Source organism: Canis lupus, chromosome X, assembly GCF_011100685.1.
Source record: "Canis lupus familiaris isolate Mischka breed German Shepherd chromosome X, alternate assembly UU_Cfam_GSD_1.0, whole genome shotgun sequence".
In the NCBI taxonomy this organism is placed as follows: Eukaryota; Metazoa; Chordata; class Mammalia; order Carnivora; family Canidae; genus Canis; species Canis lupus.
In genome coordinates, this window is record NC_049260.1 from 49,840,192 (window position 1) to 49,855,872 (window position 15,681).

The following is a 15,681-nucleotide window of genomic DNA, read 5'->3' on the forward strand; positions in this document are numbered from 1 at the left end:
TGATCCAGTTTCATTCTTCTGAATGTTACTATCTAGTTTTCCCAACACTATTTGCTGAAGTGACTGTCTTTTTTCCATTGGATATTCATTCCCAGGAATAAATAGCACTTAATTATGGTGAGTAAGTCTTTTAACGTACTGTTGAATTCTACTTGCTAGTATTTTATTGAGAATTTTTGCATCTACATTCATCAGGGATATTGGCTTATAATTCTTCTTTTTAGAGGAATCTTTGTCTCGTTTTGGAATCAAGGGTAACATTGGCTCATAGAATGAGTTTGGAAGTTTTCCTTCCATTTCTATGATTGGAACAGTGTGAGGGGAATCAGTATTTACACTACTTTAAAATCCCCTGAAAATCTACCTGGCCCTGGAGTTTTGTTAGTTGGGATATTTTTGACCATTGATTCAATTTGTTGGTTATTTTCTATTTTTTCCTGTTTTGGTAGTTTGTAGATTTCTAGGAATTTGTGCATTTCTTTAGTTTGCCCCTTTTGTTGGCACATAGTTTTTCATAGTATCTCATATAATTGTTTGTATTTCTGTGGTTTTTGTTGTGATATCTCCTCTTCCATTCATGATTTGTGTACCTGAGTCCTTTCTTTCTCTTTTTAACAAGTCTGGTCATGGGTTTATTAATATTATTAATTCTTTTGAAGAAGCAGGTATTAGTTTCATTAACCCATTCTAATTGGTTTTTGTTGTTGTTTATAATATCATTTATTTCTGCTGTAATCTTTTCATTTCCCTTATTCTACTGGCTTTGGGCTTTACATGCTAATCTTTTTCTCACTCCTTTAGATATAAGGTTATTTTGTGTATTTGAGCCTTTCTTCCTTCTTGAGGTGGGCCTATATTGCAATGTACTTTCCCTTGTGACTGCCTTTGCTGCGCCACAAAAATGTGGGACTATCATGTTTTTGTTTTCATTTCCTTTCATTTATTTATTTCTTATTTAATTACCTGGTTAGCCCATTCATTCCTTAGTGGGGTGTTCTTTACCCTTCATGATTTGTGGTCTTTCCAAATTTTTTCTTGTGGTTTACTTCAAGTTTCATAGCATTATAGTCTGAAAACATGCACGGTATGATCTTAATATTTTTTTACTGATGGAAGCCTGATTAGTGACCCGGTATGTGATCTATTCTGGAGAATATGCCAAATGCACTTGAAAAGAATGTGCATTCTCCAGCTTTAGGATAAAATGTTTTGAATATATGGTTTCTGGAAAATAAAGTCCAGGTGGTCTAGTGTGTCATTCAATGCCATTTTTTCCTTGTTGTTTCTCTGCTTTGATGATCTTTCCATTGCTTTAAACAAGCGATTTAATTTCCCTATTGTTTTTGTATTATTATCAATGAGTTTCTTTATGTTTATTGTTAATTGATTTATATATTTAGGTGCTCCCAATTTTGGGGAATAAATATTCACAATTGCTAGATCTTCTTTAGTGGATAGACCCCTTAATTATGATTTAATGCCCTTGAATATAACACAAGGCTGGTTCAACACTCGTAAAACAATCAATGTGATTCATCAAATCAGCAAGAGAAAAACCAAGAACCATATGATCCTCTCATTAGATGCAGAGAAAGCATTTGACAAAATACAGCATCCATTCCTGATCAAAACTCTTCAGAGTGTAGGGATAGAGGGAACATTCCTCAACATCTTAAAAGCCATCTAGGAAAAGCCCACAGCAAATATCATTCTCAATGGTGAAGCACTGGGAGTCTTTCCCCTAAGATCAGGAACAAGACAGGGATGGCCACTCTCACCACTGCTATTCAACACAGTACTAGAAGTCCTAGCCTCAGCAATCAGAAAACAAAAAGACATTAAAGGCATTTAAATTGGCAAAGAAGGAGTCAAACTCTCCCTCTTCGCCGATGACATCATACTCTACATAGAAAACCCAAAAGCCTCCACCCCAAGATTGCTAGAACTCATACAGCAATTTGGTAACGTGGCAGGATACAAAATCAATGCCCAGAAATCAATGGCATTTCTATACACTAACAATGAGACTGAAGAAAGAGAAATTAAGGAGTCAATCCCATTTACAATTGCACCCAAAAGCATAAGATACCTAGGAATAAACCTGACCAAAGAGGTAAAGGATCTATACCCTAAAAACTATAGAACACTTCTGAAAGAAATTGAGGAAGACACAAAGAGATGGAAAAATATTCCATGCTCATTCATGGATTGGCAGAATTAATACTGTGAAAATGTCAATGTTACCCAGGGCAATTTACACGTTTAATGCAATCCCTATCAAAATACCATGGACTTTCTTCAGAGAGTTAGAACAAATTATTTTAAGATTTGTGTGGAATCAGAAAAGACCCGGAATAGCCAGAGGAATTTTAAAAAAGAAAACCATATCTGGGGGCATCACAATGGAGATTCCGGCTTGTACTACAAAGCTGTGGTCATCAAGACAGTGGGGTACTGGCACAAAAACAGACACATAGATCAATGGAACAGAATAGAGAACCCAGAAGTGGACCCTCAACTTTACGGTCAACTAATATTCGATAAAGGAGGAAAGACTATCCATTGGAAGAAAGACAGTCTCTTCAATAAATGGTGCTGGGAAAATTGGACATCCACATGCAGAAGAATGAAACTGGACCACTCTCTTGCACCATACACAAAGATACACTCAAAATGGATGAAAGATCTAAATGTGAGACAACATTCCATCAAAATCCTAGAGGAGAACACAGGCAACAGTAACTTCTTGCAAGATACACCCACGAAGGCAAAAGAAACAAAAGCAAAAATGAACTATTGGGACTTCATCAGAATTAGAAGCTTTTGCACAGCAAAAGAAGCAGTCAACAAAACTAAAAGACAACCTACAGAATGGGAGAAGATATTTGCAAATGACATATCAGATAAAGGGCTAGTTTCCAAGATCTTTAAAGAACTTATTAAAATCAACACCAAAGAAACAAACAATCCAATCATGAAATGGGCAAAAGACATGAAGAGAAATCTCACAGAGGAAGACATAGACATGGCCAACATGCACATGAGAAAATGCTCTGCATCACTGGCCACCAGGGAAATTCCAATCAAAACCACAATGAGATACCACCTCACACCAGTGAGAATGGGGACAATTAACAAGGCAGGAAACCACAAATGTTGGAGAGGATGTGGAGAAAGGGGAACCCTCTTGCACTGTTGGTGGGAATGTGAACTGGTGCAGCCACTCTGGAAAACTGTGTGGAGGTTCCTCAAAGAGTTAAAAATAGACCTGCCCTACGACCGAGCAATTGCACTGTTGGGGATTTACCCCAAAGATTCAGATGCAATGAAACGTCAGGACACCTGCACCCCGATGTTTCTAGCAGCAATGTCCGCAATAGCCAAACTGTGGAAGGAGCCTCAGTGTCCATCGAAAGATGAATGGATAAAGAAGATGTGGTTTATGTATACAATGGAATATTACTCAGCCATTAGAAACGACAAATACCCACCATTTGCTTCAACGTGGATGGAACTGGAAGGTATTATGCTGAGTGAAATAAGTCAATTGGAGAAGGACAAATATTATATGTTCTCATTCATTTGGGGAATATACATAATAGTGAAAGGGAATATAAGGGAAGGGAGAAGAAATGTGTGGGAAATATCAGAAAGGGAGACAGAACATGAAGACTCCTAACTCTGGGAAAAGAACTAGGGGTGGTAGAAGGGGAGGAGGGCGGGCAGTGGGGATGAATGGGTGACGGGCACTGAGGGGGGCACTTGACGGAATGAGCATTGGGTGTTATTCTGTATGTTGGTAAATTGAACACCAATAAAAAATAAATTTAGTATAAAAATGCCCTTGAATATATATCACTATAGTTTTGTTTTCAAATCTAGTTTGTCAGATATAAATATGGGTATTCTGACTTTCTTGAGACATCCATTCTCATGTTAAATTGTTGTCCATCCTGTCACTTTCAATCTGCAGCTGTATTTAGCTCTAAAATGAGCTTCTTGTAGGCAGAAAATACATGGAACTTGATTTGGGGGTGACCTGGGGTGAGGTGTTTTGTTTTGTTTTACCATTCTGAAACCTATGTCTTTTGATTGGAGCACTTAGTCCATTTATAGTCAGAATGATCATTGAAAGAAATGGATTTCAGGGGGAAGCTAGGGTAAGATGGCGGAGGAGTAGGAGTCCTCAACTCACCTGGCCCCACCAACTTACCTAGATTACTTCCAAACCATCCTAAAAACCTACTAATTCGACCTGAGATTTAAAGAGAGAACAGCTGGAACGCTACAGAGAGAATGGTTTTCACTTCGAACAAGGTAGGAAGGCGGAAAAATATAAAAAAGAATCAAGGAGGGCGGCACCACAAGAAGCCAGGCTAAAGCCAGGTGATGAAAGCCTCCAGGACAGGAAAGCCCAGTCCCTGAGAAGCAGGAACTTTAAAAAAATCCACACCAGATTCTTCCTGGACGGAAAGGCGCTTAGCAGGGAACTCAGGCAGAATTGCAGGAGGGGCAGTGGAACCTCCACTTTCCCGAAGTCACTAATAGAGGAATTGTGCGGGGGGGGGGGGGGGGGGGGGGGGGGGGGGGGGGGGGGGGGGGGGACGAGCCACAGACTGTGGGCCAATCTCGGTAAGGGGCTGGAGCAGGCACCCAGCAGGGCATCTTGGAGAAGCCAGTCAGTCAGGCAGGGGCTCCAAACAGAGGGGTGTACACCCTGCTGCTCTCCGGAGCCATGGCCCTGGGAACACAAATCCAGCAGCACAGGCCCTGGATCCCAGGGCGCCTGGCTGACACAGCCTATGATCCTGCACTCCCATGGGACAGGCAGAGGCGGGGAGGGCACAGGACAGCCAGGACTCTCTTGCTGCTGGGCGCCCCCAAGCTGTGTAGATCAGCACTCCCCCCCCCCCCCCCGCCCCCGCCTCCCCGGGAGCATCTAGGCCAGTGCAGACTCGGAGACTGTGTTAGTTACTGCGAGGAGCTAACTCCAAGGCTGGAGACCTGGCTGCCCCCAGTGTTGTTGCTCCTCCTGGTGTCACCATGTGCCAGGGAAAAAAGCCTCATGGGGTAAACTGCTCCCACTAAGCCCAGCACCCATCAGGGGGCAGAACAGCTCCCACAGGTGCACACACCTGAGAATTAGCACAGCAGTCCCTGCCCCAGAAAACCAGCTGGAAGAACAGGGGAAGAGTAAATTCTTGACCAAGCAGAACTGGAAAGTTCCAGGGGAAGTCAAGGGATTTACAGTATATAGAACCAGAGGTTACACCTCCTATGTTTTTCTTCCTTTTTCCAGTACAACTCATTTTTATGTCAGACTGTAAATTTCCAATTTTTCCCCACCTTAACTAGAATATTTTACCACCTCTTCATTTTTAAGATTCTTCCTTTTTGACTTTCATATTTCTACAATTACAGGTCCTAGATATATTTTCCACTTCTAGATTCCCATCAACATACTCAACTTAATTTTGGAAGATATACAAGATATGTTTTTGTTTTGGTTTGTGTTTTTTGTTTTCTCTGGATCATTTTGTTCTACAATGGTGGAAGTTAATATCTTCTAGAACATGATCAGCATGCACCCAGAACCAAGTGGTATACCATGCTGGTTCATTCTATGAGATTCCTAATTGCAATTCTGCCCCTGTCTTTTATCTCATTTATGTTTTGTTGGTCAATGTTGGGGCCTTCTACAAGTATTTCTTGTTTATATAAATTTGGGACTGAGACTCTTCTAACATAGAGAAATTAATATACTCAAAAGCAAGAGGATCACCCTCTAAACCCCTCAGGTAGACTACATTCTTCCTCCACTACAACTTTGTCATCACCATGATCAACCAGTCCCCCCCTTTTTTTTCCTTCTCCTTTTTTTCCTTTTTTTTTTCTCTTTTTCTTTGGGATTCTTGGCCACTTATTTTTTACTACTTTGTTTTAAATTTTTTCATTTTAATGGTCCTTTTGTTTTATTTCATTCTGATCTTTGTTTTCAATTTCTGGTCTGTGACCTTGGCAGAATCACCTAGGGTGAAATTTGCTTATGTCATGGTTCTTTAATCAGCCCACTAATACAACCACTCTGCACTGAGCAAAATGAATAGAAAGAAGAAATCAGCACAAAAGAAAGAATCAGAAACAGTACTCTCTGCCACAGAGTTAGAGAATTTGGATTAAAATTCGATGTCAGGGATCCCTGGGTGGCGCAGCAGTTTGGCGCCTGCCTTTGGCCCAGGGCACGATCCTGGAGACCCAGGATCGAATCCCATATCGGGCTCCCAGTGCATGGAGCCTGCTTCTCCCTCTGCCTGTGTCTCTGCCTCTCTCTCTGTGTGACCATCATAAATAAATAAAAATTAAAAAAAAATTCGATGTCAGAAAGCCAATTCAGAAGCACAATTATAAAGCTACTGGTGGCTCTAGAAAAAAAGCATAAAGAATTCAAGAGACTTCATGACTGCAGAATTTAGATCTAATCAGGCTGAAATTATAAATCAATTTAATGAGATGCAATCCAAACTAGAGGTCTTAACGACAAGGGTTAATGAGGTAGAAGAAAGAGTGACTGACATAGAAGACAAGGTGATGGCAAGGAAAGAAACTGAGGAAAAAAGAGAAAAACAATTAAAAGACCATGAGGAGGGGGCAGGGCAATATGGCGGAGGAGTAGGGTCCCCAAGTCACCTGTTCCGCCAATTTGCCTAGATACTTTCAAATAATACTGAAAACCTAGGAATTTGACCTGAGATTTATTTTTTTTAAGATTTTATTTATTCATGAGAGAGACACAGAGAAAGAGAGAGAGGCAGAGACACAGGCAGAAGGAGAAGCAGGCTCCATGCAGGGAGCCTGACATGGGACTCGATTCTGGGTCTCCAGGGGCACACCCTGGTGACGGGCACTGAGGTGGGCACTTGAAGAGATAAGCACTGGGTGCTATTCCATATGTTGGCAAATTGAACACCAATAAAAAATAAATTTACAACAACAAAAAAAGAAAGGTGTCCATGGATACTATCTTAAAAAGAAGGAATACTACACATTTTTGATTGGTTACTGTTATTCACTTCTCATGCCCTTGATTCCACTGGGAATCCATTTGGTTCTAGGCATATATATCCTAGGCTTCAGGGATGGAATACATGCCATGGCTAAGCCAATCAATGCAATCTGTTAGACTTATTTGATGGATGCTGGTATGTGATCCATACCAGCATAGAATTCATCACAAGACATAGGCTCTTTCTCTTCCTCTAGAATGGAACTATTATAGCCTAGAACTGCTACTCTAACTTTGCTACCATGAGGAAAAGTGACATGAGAATTAAACTTAATGTACAGAGAAAGGAAATTCCTAAAGATCCACAGACATAGCCTAAGTCCTAATCAAACTGTGCCTGAAGCCCTTCCAACCCCTGGATTATTTTAGTTATATGAATCAATGATGCTTGGTAACTGTTTAGATCTGTTTAAAATGAGTCTACTGAAATCTGTTGCATTTTTATACACCAATAGTGAAACACAAGAAAGAAGAAAGAAAGAACGAGAAAGAAGAAAGAAAGAAGAAAGAAAGAAAGAAAGAAAGAAAGAAAGAAAGAGAAAGAAAGAAAGAAAGAAAGAAAGAAAGAAAGAAAGAAAGAAAGAAAGGCAATACCAGTTGCAACTGTCCCCAAAATAATAAGGACGTCTAGAAATAAACCTAACCAAAAAGGTGAAAGTCCTGTACCTGGAAACTATAAAGCACTAATGAAAGAAATTGAGATTGACACAAAGAAATGGAATGACATTCCATGCCCATGGATTAAAACAACAAATATTGTTAAAATGTCTATAATACCCAAAGCAATACATATTTAATGCAATCCCTGTCAGTATTTTTCACAGAGCTAGAACAATAAATCCTACAATTTGTTTGGAACCACAAAACACTCCAAATAGCCAAAGCAAACTTGAAAAAGAAAAGCAAAAAAAAAAAAAAAAAAAAAAAAAGCAAAAAAAAGCAAAAAAAAAAAGCAAAAAAAAAAAAAAAAGAAAAAGAAAAGCAAAGCTGGAGACATCACAATTCTGGACTTCAAGTTATATTACAAAAGTGTTGTGATCAATACAGTATGGTGCAAACACAGACAAATCAATCAATGGAACAGAATAGAAAATCCAGAAATGAACCCATAGTTACATGCTCAATTGATTTCAACCAAGCAGGAAAGAGTATGAAATGAGGAAAATCTCTTTAACAAATGGTATTCGGAAAACTGGACAGCAACATGCAGAAGAATGAAACCGGACCACTTCCTTACACCATACCAAAAATAAATTCAAAATGAATTAAATGCCTAAATGTGAGACCTAAAACCATAAAAATCCTAGCAGAACATAGGCAGGAGCTTCTTTGACATCAGCCATAGCAACATTTTTTTAGATATGTCTTCTGAGGCAAGGGAAACAATGATAAAAATAAACTACTGGGACTATATCAAAATAAAAAGCTCAGCACACTGAAGGAAACAACATTAAAAGACAACCAACTTAATGGGACAAGATAATTACAAATGACATATCTGATAAAGGGTTATTATCTAAAATATATAAAGAAGTTCTAAAACCCAGCACCCCCCAAAAAACAAATAATCCAACTAAAAGATGGGAAGAAGATATGAATAGGCATTTTTCCAAAGAAGATATCCAGATGGTCGACACATGAAAAGATGGTCAACATCACTAATCATTAGGGAATTACAAATCAAAACTATGATGAGATATCACCTCATACCTGTCAGAATGGCAAAAATTAACAATGCAAGAAACAACAGGTTTCTTTTGTGGAGAAAAGAAACCCTCTTGCATTTTTGGGAATGCAAACTGGTGTAGCCACTCTGTAAGACAGTATGAAAGTTCCCCAAAAAGTTAAAAATAAAACTACCCTATGATTCAACAATTGCACTACTAGATATTTACCCAAAGGATTAAAAAAATATGGATTCAATGGGACACATGCACCCAATATTTATTGCAGCATTATCAACAATATCCAAATTATGGAAAAAGCCAAAATGTCCATTGACTGATGAATGGATAAAGATGTGATATATATATATATATATATATATATATATATATATATATATATATAATTTCTGTCCATCTCCACTTGCTATGCTCATTCAGTTTTCCATATGAGAGGAAGAATAACAATGAAATTTTTTTTAAGTTTATAGATAAGCAGCCTAGGCCCTTCTTCACTATTGAGTACATATATAATGTATGTATGTGGTAGATGTGGTATATATGTATGTATATATGTAATGGAATATCACTCAACCACCAAAAAGAATGAAATCTTGCCATTTACAATGACATGGATGGAGCTAGAGTATATTATGCTAAGCAAAATAAGTCAGAGAAAGACAAATACCATATGATTTCACTCATATGTGGAAATTAAGAAACAAAATAGATGAGCATATAGTAAGAAAAAAAAGAGAGGGATGTAAACCATAAGAGTCTTAACTATTCACAACAAACTGAGGGCTGATGGAGGGGAGATGGGCGGGGCTGGGCCAAATGTGTGATGGGTATTAAGGAGGGCACCTGTGTTGAGCACTGGCTGTTGTATATAAGTGATAAATCACTAAATTCTACTCCCAAAGTCAATATTACACTATATGTTAATTAAGTAGAATTTAAATTTAAAATGTGGAAAAAAAGAGTTGAATTAGTTATGCCTCCTCCCCTTCCAGATTCTGAACCAACTGCAATATATACATATGAGTGAGAGGGATTAAAATATCAGGTTTAATATATCAAGTGAAAAAACAAAGTTCAGAATACCATGTATAGCATGCCATAATTAGTATTAAAAAACTGATACACACACATATTATGTTTGTAAATACTTTATTATCTCTGGAAGGACACATAGTAACTGGTAACAGTGTTTACTTTCAGAAAATTAGACTAGGGGATTGATGTCAGGGATGGAAAGGAAGAAAGGAGACTTTTTACTGTATAGCCTTTTTTTACTGTTTGAATTTAGCTGAAGGATGTGGGGGTTTTTTCCCCCAGTAAACAACTTCTATATTTAAAAAATCATTTTTAAAAGAATAAAAATAGATACCAGCTTTATTGATGATAGGTCTGGACTAGAGAATGTGAGTTGGACCTGGGCCTAACATGAACTTCTACTGCAAGTAAAGACTGTGGGATTCCCCCACCTCAGAGAGATAAAGGGGTCTACAGAGTGGATGTTTACCCAGCCATGTAATGAAAGACTGCAGTCTTTCCCATGCCTACAATGAGAAATGTACTCAATAGTCAAGAAGGGCCTACGCTGCTTATCTATAAACTTATAAAAAATTTCATTGTAATTCTTCCTCTCATATGGAAAACTGAGTGAGTATAGCAAGTGGAGATGGACAGAAATTTTCTTCCAAATATTTCTGATAGATGCAAATCCTTTTTTTTGTTTGTTTGTTTGTTTTTTAATAAATTTATTTTTTATTGGTGTTCAATTTGCCAACATATAGAATAACACCCAGTGCTCCCATCAAGTGCCCCCCTCAGTGCCCGTCACCCATTCACCCCCGCCCACCTGCCCTCCCACCACCCCTAGTTTGTTTCCCAGAGTTAGGAGTCTCTCATGTTCTGTCTCCCTTTCTGATATTTCCCACTCATTTTTTCTCCTTTCCCCTTTATTCCCTTTCACTATTTTTTATATACCCCAAATGAATGAGACCATATAACGTTTGTCCTTCTCTGATTGACTTATTTCACTCAGCATAATACCCTACAGTTCCATCCACGTCGAAGCAAATGGTGGGTATTTGTCGTTTCTAATGGCTGAATAATATTCCATTGTATACATATACCACATCTTCCTTATCCATTCATCTTTCGATAGACACTGAGGCTCCTTCCACAGTTTGGCTATTGTGGACATTGCTGTTATAAACATCGGGGTGCAGGTGTCCCGTCGTTTCACTGCATCTGTATCTTTGGGGTAAATCCCCAGCAGTGAGCAAGTCCTTTTCTTTCATTTTTTTTTTTTCTTTTTAGAATCAGAAACAGGCAGAGGCAGAGGATAAATCCCTTCATACCCTTGGGCATTTTTGTTCTCTTAAGCTACAGTGGTTAATACCCAAGGCTGTGGTTAACAAATAGGGCTTGGCTGCCCCCTTTGGGGGAGACTATTAGTATTTTATGAATGTCTTGCTCCCATCTGTGTAAGTTTTGTTTTTGGCCCTAGAAGACTTTGAAAGAAGTAGGAATAGAACATTAAATAAATTAACTCCAAAGCTATATTACATCCCAAGCTGAGAATTCACTCACTATTTTATCCCCAATTTACAATTATGTCAAGCCACATTATTTGCTATAGCTTACAAAGGTTACATAGTGAGCCTCAAAAATAGCATTAAATATCAAATAATACAATGTCAACAACATAATAAAAATACCTTAATTTGAACTATATGAAACCATTTGACTCCAAGGGAGAAATGAATACTCCAAATTAAATTAAATTCTGCCATTCCCAATTTCTTGTTTTTCTCATTTTAGCCATATAGATCTCACAAAGATGTTTGTATAGACAGGGATTCCTTCAGCAGCTGCAGCCTGGACTGTTTTCCTCTTGATTGGATGTAGTTCCTTCACAACTTCAGGAGCTGAATTAATATAACTCATAACTGCATTTCATACATTTTTTAGTCCACAGGACAACAGCCTCACATCCGAAAAATTAGAAAGCGCACTAATCCCCAGCTATTAGAACAGATATCCCAAGCAAATTTATGTCCGTAGGCTAAGTACATTAGGTAATACAGATCCACATTGCTGTTATCAGTCAAATATCTGAGCAAAGACTTAGTGGTATCAAAAGGAATAAAAGCTGACAGAGAAAACATGGAAGACAAGAGAATATTTTCTTGGTTTCACCCCCAGCAGGATCCCAGTCTGTGCTGGTAGTCGGGACTCCATAACCTGTGAACTTAAACTAATTTGAAATATATTTCCCAAGTGGTTAATTGTAATGTTGTGAGTCTCAGCCCCAAAGTTGCAGAAGTCCAAGGCCTGTTTTTTGATGCTTAATGGAGCTTCTATTAGAAACCCAATGAGAAAGCACTAGCTTTTGCCAAATGCTTCTCTCCAAAACCTTGTGTATTTTTCAAACTTGCTTTCCTAAGCTTAGTTTAACCTTCACCAATGCCTTTAATAATGGAACATATATGGCCCATCCCACTACCTATTTTTGTGCTGCAGTAGGGCTCACCTTTTCTGCACAGAAGTTTCATAGGACCAGCCAAGAAACAGTATAAAGTTAAAAACATAAAACTAACAAATATCTATTATATTTCTATCTACCAATGCCAGCACTTAAAACACCAATAAGTGTATTGATCACCAAACACTAAGTTTAATCAATGCTAAGACACCATAAAAAATGAGCCCACCAGTTCCCATAAAGAAGTAAAACCTATTCTTATTTCTAGCAAGTGCCTTGCCCACTTCATAATCTGGAGCTTGGAAGTACCCTAAGAATCAAATCTAAAGCCTAATCTAAAATTTTTTAGACTCTCTCTTCACATAAGAAATAAATCTGTATCTTAGTCTGATTCTAGATTTTTGCTTTTTCATTTTGTTTTCCTAGACAGAACTGCCAACGCTTGCTATACCCAGCATTCACCCTGTGACTAGAAGAGAGGTTGGCTTAATCCTCCATTGGCCTGGCAAAGCCCAATTGTGGTAAAGTTTGCTTATACAGCCTGCATCTGTTAAAACCCACTCCATGTCTACAGGCATCAGCCAGAGCTACAGCAGACAACAGAGACCCTAATGCCATTGATGGCCAACTTTTATTTGTCCATTTGGAGTTTTATTTCCAAATGCTTGCCTTTCTATCAATTTTGCTAGGTTTCTTAGCTTATGCTTATATATTAAAATGCAAAGTAATTACCCTCTTGATTTTGAACCAAGTTGTACCATACATGAAAGAAACAGGGGGCAAAATGTTAGCCTTACTTTAATTCAACTTGGAAAGGAGACCAAAATGGGATTCCTGCTCCTCTCCAAATTAGACTTTTGAAGTCACCTGGGGAGAGAATTGAAGTTGCAAAGACACACAACCAGACAGTCACATATCTCAGGAAGCTTCACACTTTAATGAATACAGAGAATTCAACTGCCCAAAAGAATGAGGCAAGATGTGTTCAGCTACCTTTAATCTATTACCACCACCCAAGATGAAAATAAGGGCTACTGGATATCAGACTTTACATTTCTCACTTATTAGACAAATCAATCATTCTCCTGTGGAGAAGTAGTTAAAAGTTTGGAGAGAAGGGCAAAAGGTTTTATACAAAAATATCTGAGAGGGTGGAACTTTCTTTTTCTTTCTTTCTTTCTTTCTTTCTTTCTTTCTTTCTTTCTTTCTTTCTTTCTTTTCTTTCTTTCTTTCTTTCTTTTTGACAATTGTGCAAAAAGGGAGAAGACTGTTCTTACAAATTAGAAAGCAGTCAAGACCTTCTGTGTTTACAGATTTTACAAATAGTATCACATATTTGGCAAATTTCAAGATGATCTCTAAGATGTTTTTAACCAAATCATAGACATACATATGAAATCATCATCAATTTTGATGAAGTACACAAGGTTTTGCTTCTACTTGATGAATGACCATGCCACTTCTCTTGGAGCCATCATCTTTGGCATATTCCACCTGTTTGCCTACGAGGCTGTCGACTACTTCTCCTGCTCCCTCTCTGCAGGAGGAGAATCATTGGAATCTAGAAGCATGCTTAGGTTACCATCTTTATAATACAAGATCTTTCTCATAGGTAATGTAAAACCATGTGTTCATGACAGGTGCCTGAGCTAAGACAATCCCCCTCCATTCATTTTTGGAACCTTACTCTGTCTCAAAAATATATTCCACTGCTTTGCCAATCATAATTTCTGTGAGTATCACTGATTCTAGAGGATGCAACTCTATTAGGAAGGACTTCAAGTGATGACATTCTTTCATCTCTGTGAAGTTCTAATCCATATACACAGTCAAATCCATCATATTTGATAAGATACAAAGAGGGATTTACAAGTACCTGATCCAGAACAGTTCCCTTCCACTCTTAGAGGTTCATCTCCATCTTTCCATCCATGCTGAATTCTGCAGCCCACAATGTTCCTTTGAGGCTGGGAGGTGGGCCTGCTTTTAAGCTTCTTGTCTGGAGCCTTTCTCTTCATCATGGTAACAGACACGCTGGTATGTTCCATGCCTGTCCTGGACTGCTGCCCTGCATCCGCCATTCTCTTATGCACACTGAGACTCCATCCACATATTGGCTATTGGGAAATTGCTGCTAGAAACATCGGGGTGCAGGTGTCCCGGCGTTTCATTGCATCTGAATCTTTGGGGTAAGTCTTCAGCAGTGCAATTGCTGGGTCGTAGGGAAGGTCTATTTTTAACTCTTTGAGGAACCTCCACACAGTTTTCCAGAGTGGCTGCACCAGTTCACATTCCCACCAACAGTGTAAGAGGGTTCCCTTTTCTCCGCATCCTCTCCAACATTTGTGGTTTCCTGCCTTGTTAATTGTCCCCATTCTCACGGGTGTGAGGTGGTATCTCATTGTGGTTTTGATTTGTATTTCCCTGATGGACAGTGATGCAGAGCATTTTCTCATGTGCATGTTGGCCATGTCTATGTCTTCCTCTGTGAGATTTCTCTTCATGTCTTTTGCCAATTTCACGATTGAATTGTTTGTTTCTTTGATGTTAAGTTTAATAAGTTCTTTAAAGATCTTGAAAACTAGCCCTTTATCTGATACGTCATTTGCAAATATCTTCTCCCATTCTGTAGGTTGTCTTTTAGTTTTGTTGACTGTATCCTTTGCTGTGCAAAAGCTTCTTATCTTGATGAAGTCCCAATAGTTCATTTTTGCTTTTGTTTCTTTTGCCTTCGTGGATGTATCTTGCAAGAAGTTACTATGGCCGAGTTCAAAAAGGGTGTTGCCTGTGTTCTCCCCTAGGATTTTGATGGAATCTTGTCTCACATTTAGATCTTTCATCCATTTTGAGTTTATCTTTGTGTATGGTGCAAGAGAGTGGTCTAGTTTCATTCTTCTGCATGTGGATGTCCAATTTTCCCAGCACCATTTATTGAAGAGACTTTTTTCCAGTGGATAGTCTTTCCTCCTTTGTCGAATATTAGTTGACCATAAAGTTGAGGGTTCACTTATGGATTCTCTATTCTGTTCCATTGATTTATGTGTCTGTTTTTGTGCCAGTACCACACTGTCTTGATGACCACAGCTTTGTAGTACAACCTGAAATCTGGCATTGTCACGCCCCCAGCTATGCTTTTCTTTTTTAATATTCCGCTGGCATTTGGGATCTTTTCTGATTCCACATGAATCTTCAGATGATTTGTTCCAACTCTCTGAAGAAAGTCCATGGCAATTTGATAGGGATTGAATTAAATGTGTAAATTGCCCTAGGTAACATTGCCATTTTCCTCTATATTAATTCTTCCAGTCTATGAGCATGGAATATTTTTCCATCTCCTTGTGTCTTCCTCAGTTTCTTTCAGAAGTGTTCTATAGTTTTTAGGGTATAGATCCTTTACCTCTTTGGTCAGGTTTATTCCTAGGTATCTTATGCTTTTGGGTGCAATTGTAAATGGGATT

At 38.5% G+C, this 15,681-nt stretch overlaps 1 pseudogene; it reads right to left on the minus strand.

Moving 5' to 3' along the window:
• The window catches only part of LOC100855645, a 40,416-nt pseudogene extending 25,952 nt beyond the window's left edge, over nt 1-14,464 (minus strand).
• Nucleotides 14,465-15,681: the final 1,217 nt, after the last annotated feature.